Source organism: Arachis hypogaea, chromosome 10 (assembly GCF_003086295.3).
Source record: "Arachis hypogaea cultivar Tifrunner chromosome 10, arahy.Tifrunner.gnm2.J5K5, whole genome shotgun sequence".
NCBI classification, from domain to species: domain Eukaryota; kingdom Viridiplantae; phylum Streptophyta; class Magnoliopsida; order Fabales; family Fabaceae; genus Arachis; species Arachis hypogaea.
The window spans coordinates 112,234,949-112,243,173 of NC_092045.1; positions in this window are offsets into that span (position 1 = coordinate 112,234,949).

An 8,225-nucleotide genomic window follows, 5' to 3' on the forward strand; every position below is an offset into this window, starting at 1 on the left:
TGGGCAACATAAATCAAATACAAATAAAAGTATCAGAGTAAATAAAAGTAGAAGAGAAACATAAAGTAAAAAGAATATTGAACCTGATGAAGAGTTGAAATCCTAAATCCTTTAAGAGGAATCCTAATCCTAAAACCTAAGAGAGAGGAGAGAACCTCTCTCTCTAAAAACTACATCTAAAACTAAAATTATGAATTATGAAAGCCTGTTGAGTCTCTGCATGTTTCCTGACTTTAATATGTGTTTCTGGGCCGAAAACTAGGTTGAAATGCGGCCCAGAATCTCTGACAACGACTTTTGTAATTCTGCAGATTGCGCACGTCACGCGTCCGCGTCGTCCACGCATTCGCGTCACTTAGCATTTCTCGTACCACGCGTGCGCGTCGTCCATGCTTTCGCGTCGTTCGTGCAGCTTCCAATCCGTGCGGTCGCGTCAGGCACGCGACCGCGTCACTCTGATTTCTTCCATTTCGCGCGGTCGCGTGAGCCATGTGACCGCGTGACTTCTCGCTGGCATCTCCTCAATTCCTTGTATTCTTTCCATTTTTGCATGCTTCCTCTTCATTCTCTAAGCCATTCCTGCCCTATGAAGCCTAAAACACTTAACACACAGATCAAGGCATCGAATGGTAATAGGAGAGGATTAAGATTAGCTAAATTAAGACCAAAGAAGTATGTTTTCAATCATAGAACTAAACTAGGAAGGAATTGTAAAATTATGCAAATCATATGAATAAGTGGGTGAAAAGCTTGATAAAACCACTCAATTAAATACAATATAAACCATAAAATAGTGGTTTATCAACCTCCCCACACTTAAACATTAGCATGTCCTCATAATTCAAAGACTATTTTAAGATTTGAGTGCAACTTCAGAAATTAATTTGGGACTTAACTCCTTTAATAACTCAATACATAGACAATAGACAATGATATATGCAATATAAATTCAAAGTAATTTGCAATTAATCATATAAAATAATAATTTACATCATAAAAAAATTTCAATGTTCAAAATTACAATAATTTCAATTAGACAGTTGTATCTCAGTGTAATCATAATTAAATAGAAATGTTAGATAATCAATTTTTTTTTAATTGAATTCAACTAAACTAAATTTATATATGCACATTTATATTTATTTTTTATTTTTGTTTTAATTTTTCTTTTTCTTTCTCTTCCTCCTCCATTTTTATTATTATCATCATCATTATATTTTTTTCTTTTATTATCTCATCTTTCTCTTTTTTTTTTGTCTTTCTCCTATTCTTTCTTTATCATTTTCTTTTTTTTATTTGATTTCTTCTCTTCTTCTTTTTTCCTTTTTTTCTTCTTTTATTATCACCATCATCACTATCATCATCATTATCTTCTTATTCTTCTTAATTTAATATCACATAATTAGTTTAACGATAACAAAAGTAACACAATAATTTTTTACTAATGATACAAGAAATCCGTTAAAAATGACACCAATAATTTTATAAATGACATAAATTTTTTTTAAAGAAATACAGATCCAAAATCTTAACTCATTTGACCAACATAATATATTTAAATAATATGTTTTGGAATAAAAAAATACAATAATTTATTATAAATGACATAAAAATAACCAGACCTCTTACATATGAGTTCAATATCACCTAATTAGTTCAATAATAAGAAAAATTTCTTATTTCATAGTTAAAAAATTTTGATATTAAAATAAAAAAATTCTTTGATCACAGTTAAAAACTTTCTATTCTATTTTTTAATGAATTCTATACAATTCAAAATCTTCCTCTTCCTCTTCTTCATCATTATATATTTTTCTTTTTTTACTTTTTGTTTTACATTTTTATAATTCATCTTGTTTCACTCCCTTAAGAAGAATCTGTATTACAGTTAAAAAATTTCGATGTCAAATTAAAAAATAAACTTTCTATGTATGTTATGTTTAAAATATTTTGGTGCTACTTCTAATTATTTTTCTTTTATTTCTTGTTTCATATTTTCATAATTCTTCTTGATTTCACCCTCTTAATAAAAACTGTGTCATGGTAAAAGAATTTTCATGTCAAAACTAAAAAAATTTTTGTGTTATGGATAAAAATTTTGGTGCTATTTCTAATAAATTTTGCACAATTTAAACTTTTTTTAATAATTTCTTCTAGTTATTTTTTATAATTTTTCTTATTTCACTCTCTTAACAATAACATGTCTCACGGTTAACAAATTTCGATGTCAAAAATAAGTAATTTTTTGTGTTATAGCTAAAAAATTTTCAGTGCTATTTTTTTGGATAAATTCTGCATAATTTAAATTTTTTTATCTTTCTCCTCCTTTTCTTCTTTATCATCATCATCTTCTTCTTCTTTTCTTCTTCATCTTCTCTTTCTTATTTCACCTATTCATAATTCTTCTTGTTTCACATTCTTAACAAGAATAAAAATAAAAAAATAAAAAATAAAAAATACTGAAATAACCATGAGGAGGAGAAGAAGGAGAAGAAATAAAAAAATAAAACAACAACAGCAGCAACCAAAGAACGACGACGAAGAGAAAACATACAAAGAAAAAGAAGAAATTCAAAGAAGAAGAAGTGTGTGATTAATGCGCAAGTTTGTATGAATGATTTTTGTTGAGTTTCAACCAATTTAATTGAATTTAATTAACAAAAGAGTCCCGATAGGGAGACAATGGATTATTTATACAATGCGTACAATGAGTTATTGAGTTACAAAATGAACATCTTTCATACTATCTAGAATAACCATCCGAGTATTAGGGGGATAATAAACATCTTCCCGAAAAATTAATCTGATTTTAGAGTTCACTAAAGATCGAACTCTTGACCTTTCGGATCTAGCACTCTAATACCATGTCATGATACCGCTCATCCCAAAAACTTTAATTGATGAAAAAAGGTAACATTGATGGTTATATCTCTAATACCCCATAAACCTCCATTGTATACATTGTATAAATATTCCATTGACTCTTCATACTTTTTCTTAACAAAAATACTTGTATATGTAGTGAAACTGATAATTTAAAACTATGAGGAGAATCAGATCTCACAAATCAGTTGCACTTAAACAATGATTAACTTGACCAAAACAAGTTAGGTTAGAAGTTAATGACACATACATAACTTGTTCTTTCTTGCATGTAAAATAAAGTGAGTGGTTCATGTTAGCTGATAAAGCAAGGCTTACAAATATTCCAATGTTTTAAGTCAAAAGTGAAAATGAGTAGTTTATATATAAATGTTAGATAATGTCCCTATTTTAATAAGTTGAAATTTTTTTACAGTTTTCTATATAAATAAAAGAGAGACACTCTCACCTACTATGTCTATATTCATATATTCATCCATGTTTCCTAATAAATTAAATCTTAAATGAGGTAATTCATAGAACAATATTATAATATTTTTAATCAAATGGAAAAGTCAATTTGCTGAGGCTGTCCACTTTGTCTTAGTGGCTCATGTAGCATTTTGATTTGACAAAACTAATGTGTATAGTATGTACATGTATATATTGTAGAGTACTATATAGTACAAATTAGTTGGTCAATAATGAGAGACATATACTAATGGTCAAAGTCTCCTCCTATATAATACAAAGAAGGATATTAATCTAGCTGTGACTATTTCTAGAGTATAAATTTAATACGATCTGTTAATAAAATATTTATTATTTTAACTATTTTCACTGCAACAATATAAATTATTTTTGAAGATTATATGTGTAAAAAAAATTAAAATATGTTAATAAAAATTGTCAAAAATAGTATTTTTAACATATAAGTAATTGTAAAAAAAATTTAAATTTTATTTGATAAATATTGACTATTAAAAATAATTTGTTAAAAAAATTTAAAAATATATTTTTTGTGATACTTATTAACCGTCAAAAATACTATTTATTTTGATACTTATTGACCATAAAATATTCTCAACAAACAACTTTAACAAAGAATGAGATGCGATCTTAAAACTGAAGAATAAATTGAGATTTTGAAGATAAAGAATGAGTAATATGATCCCAAACTGAGAGTAGTGTGATGTTAAAATTGACAGAGCCCAGAGAAAAAGAGAAATAGTGGAGTAAATTGAAAACAAATGAGTGTCAAAATTGAGAAGTAATTTTCTATGGTCAAATTATTCATCAAAAAAGTATAGAAATTTTGACATTTATAATATTTGTCAAAAATATATATTAATTTTGACATTTAATTATGGTGTTAAAAAATAAAGTGTTAAAATAGCTCTTTTTTTTTTGTAGTGTTTTATATTTTGTTGTTATATATATTTAATTAATAAAAAAGTATATATTAATTCATTATTTTACAAACTACCTTTATGATTGATGCAAGTTCCCACAGGTTATAATGAAAAATAGAGTGAAAGTGATGAGAGATAAAGTAAAGAACAATAGAAAGACAAGAAAAGAAAAGAGTCCAACACTGTCTAATGACATTGTTGACCATTCAGTCCACTCAACGGGACTCACACACGAAATTGAAGTGAAGGTAGAAAGCATTTTCTTCTTCTCTAACCAAAGATTTTGATTCTCATTTAATTTCTTGTGAATGAATTTTTAGATTTTTGGTTTAGTGGAGGATGCAATAGAAAGTACCATTATTGTTATTATTATTATTATTACTCTCATTAATTTCCACCATATGTTTTGTTCACTCTCCACTCTTTTATGAGTGGTTAAGATCAATTCCCACTCCAATTATCTGGTGGTAGTATGGATTCCTTTGGTGGGAAAAGAAAACCCAACTCAGAATGTACATTAATTTCGGATATGCTATTTAAGCCTTTAAGGTTAGTATATGCCACTTCTTAGTTTCTTACCATCAAAACTTTGAGTCACCCTAGAGTCAAGAAATTTAGCCAAATTAATTATTGTCAAATGCTGAGCATAATTTTTTTATTTAAAATTAACTAATTTAGATTGGTCGAATGATCGTGATCGTCGTTTAAGTAAATATCGAGAGTTTGTATCTCTTTTTGTGCATATAGTAATTTATTAACCAGTAACAAACTCTTAAATGTATTCAAATTCGTAACGGATTAATTCTTTATCTGTCAAATTAAAAAATACCATGGACAAAAAAAATTATTATTTAAAGTTGACCTAACACTACTTCAAAGACAGTATATGGAAGAAAGAAAATGAATGATGCATGAACTCACAAAAGAAAAGGTTAGACAAGATAGGTTTAATTTGTGTTTTTTTTTGTGACTTAAGAGAAATAAATAAAAACTAAGAACGAGAAAAAAAAATAAGAAACTGCTTAAGAAAGGCAGTCCCGCTGAATACTACTCTCAAATTCTTTCCAAGGCAACGGAAGCTCCACTTGGGGAGAAAGGGTTCTCATTGCGGTCTTTGCCATGATGTCTGCTACTGTATTTGCATCTCTCAAGATCAACCGAAGATCAGCACGCCATTTCCAAGACATGATATCTCGAATTTTTAACACCAAAGGATCAATAAACCCAGAGCAATCTTGTAAATTATTGACAATAGTAAAAGTCTCCACACAATCTGTCTCACATATAATGTCTCTTTGTCCCAAGTCCCATGCTAAAAGACAGCCTATCCAAATAGCAAACAACTCTCCTTGCAAAATGTTACGACTCTCAATTGTTCCCAGACAGCCTCGTTGCCACCTTCCCTTCCAATCTCTGCTAACACAAGCAAAACCAACTCGAGCACCACTGCCAGGATAGCTAGCATCACAATTAATCTTAAATGTACCCACCGAAGAGGGAATCCAAGAGCCACTAATGGTTGAGGGGATAGACAGTAGTTGCAACTCAAAAATATTTCGGAGCTCCTTTTCCAAGGACAAAGCCATACCAATCACCTTGTCTGTGGTCCAATGGTCGTGAGGATGAAAGATCTCGTTATTCCTCGAACGCCAAATCCACCAGAGACCAGAAAAGAATCTAAAGGGGCGCTGTTTGCTATTATGTAAGAACCAACTCATCAAATTCACTGGTTAATTGGAGATCCCTAAAGCTTGCCAAACAAGTTGGGCTTTTGGACAATCCCGAATACAATGTAATACCGATTCCTGACCTGAGAAACATCGTGGACAACTATCCGTGTGCGAAATGCCCCTCCGAAAACGAAATGCAGCAGTAGGAAGAGCCTCCCGAAGACATAGCCAGGCCAAAAATTTGTGCTTTTCCGGAACATGTTGACGCCAAAGCCAAAGCCAATTACCCCTATCCTCCCAACTAAACATCTTCTTACTGAGCCACAAATAACCACTATGAGAATCATAAACCTTTGAAACCACACCAGTCCAACACCAACCGACCTCTGAACCAGCTTGAACATCTGGGTTGTAAGAGTTAATGTTGCTCTGCAGAGACTGATTCAGAGGAGAATAGATATTCTCAAGGTTCCACTGTCCAGATGACCAAAGGTCCAAGATCCTGAGATCCGAATCAGAAATGTGAACATAATCCATCTCCTGACACAGTCGCCCCTCTCTTCTCCATTTAGAAAACCAAAAGTTCTGTTCCAAATCCCCAATGCACCAAATAAAACCTTCCTTCGGGATATCCCAAACTCGACATATACTCTTCCAAACATAAGATCCCCTTTCTCGAGACCGACTAAGACAATCATCCTTAGAATAATGGTATTTCTCCGTCAACAGTTGAACCCATAGCTTATCGGAATGGTGAAAAAGTTGCCAAACTAGTTTTCCAAGAAGAGCAATATTGGCACAAAAAGGATCTCTAATTCCCAGACCTCCAAACTTCTTAGGGGTGACCAACACTTTCCAGTTAACTAGATTCAGGCCTCTACCATAAGCTTGACCCTTCCATAGAAAGTTTCGCATCATGGATTCTATCTTATTAGTTACCCCTGTAGGGAAGAGAGATACTTGCATACGATAAGTAGGAATCGAAGTCACTACCGAGTTGAGCAAACAGAGTCTACCTGCCTTATTAAGCAATCTCCCTTTCCAGCTGGCTAGCCTTCCCCGAATCTTGTCCAATACATCATTGAAAGTTGTGCGTGTCACCCGAGAGTGATTAAGGTTCACCCCTAAATACTTGCCCAAGTTTTGGACAAATCTGATGGAGGAGACTCCAGTGAAAATCTCTTTTCTTGTTGCTGAAACATTCCTAGAGCATATCGCTTTAGATTTCTCCACATTAACCTTCATCCCAGAGGCTCTGCAGAAATTTTCCAAAGCTACCATTACAGTTTGAACTTGCTATTTTTCAACTTTACAGAAAAGAAGCAAATCATCAGCAAACATCAAATGAGAAACTCTTGGACCCCCTCTAGAAACCGCAACCGGCTTCCACAAGCCCTTATCAACTTGCTGATTAATAGAACAAAACAATCTCTCCATACACAACACAAACAGATACGGTGATATAGGATCTCCTTGCCTAAGACCCCTGCTAGGAGTGAAGCTATTTAATCTATCCCCATTCCAGAGGATAGACAGTGAGGAAGCAGTGACACAACGCATAATCAGATTGACTGTCGGAGGAGGAAAGCCAAAACTCACCAGGGTTTGTTTCAGGAATCCCCAATCCACTCTATCGTACGCTTTCTGCAGATCAATCTTAAAGGCCAAGGTGCCTTTCTTTGACTTTGTCTTCTTCATGAAATGGAGAACTTCTTGTGCTACAATGATGTTGTCTGGGGTTCCTCTCCCCGGGATAAACCCTCCTTGAAGGGGCCCAATAATCTCTTTGAGATGGGGACGAAGTCTATTGACCAGGACCTTCGTTATTACTTTGTAAACCACATTACAGAGACTAATTGGTCGGAAATCCTTCATGGAAACCGGGTTTTCTACCTTCGGAATAAGAACCACAAGAGTTTCCATCATCCTTGGATCCATATCCAAACCAGAGAACGCATGACGAACCATAGTCCAAACATCAAAACCAACAATCTCCCAGTATTCTTTAAAGAATAAAGCTTGAAACCCATCAGAGCCCGGCGCCTTAAAAGAATGCATACTGAAAACGGCCGACTTAACTTCTTCCAGAGTAACTGGCGCTGTGAGGCTACAACAGGCTTCATCATTCAGGGAAGGTAGCGGCACATCACCAAGACAACCTAAGTCCACATCCTCTGACTGGCAGAATAGGTGTTTATAAAAGGATTCAGCTTCCCTTCTAAGGACATCCGGGTCCGTTTCTCATACCCCATCTTGAAGAAAGAGACCATGAATCTTATTA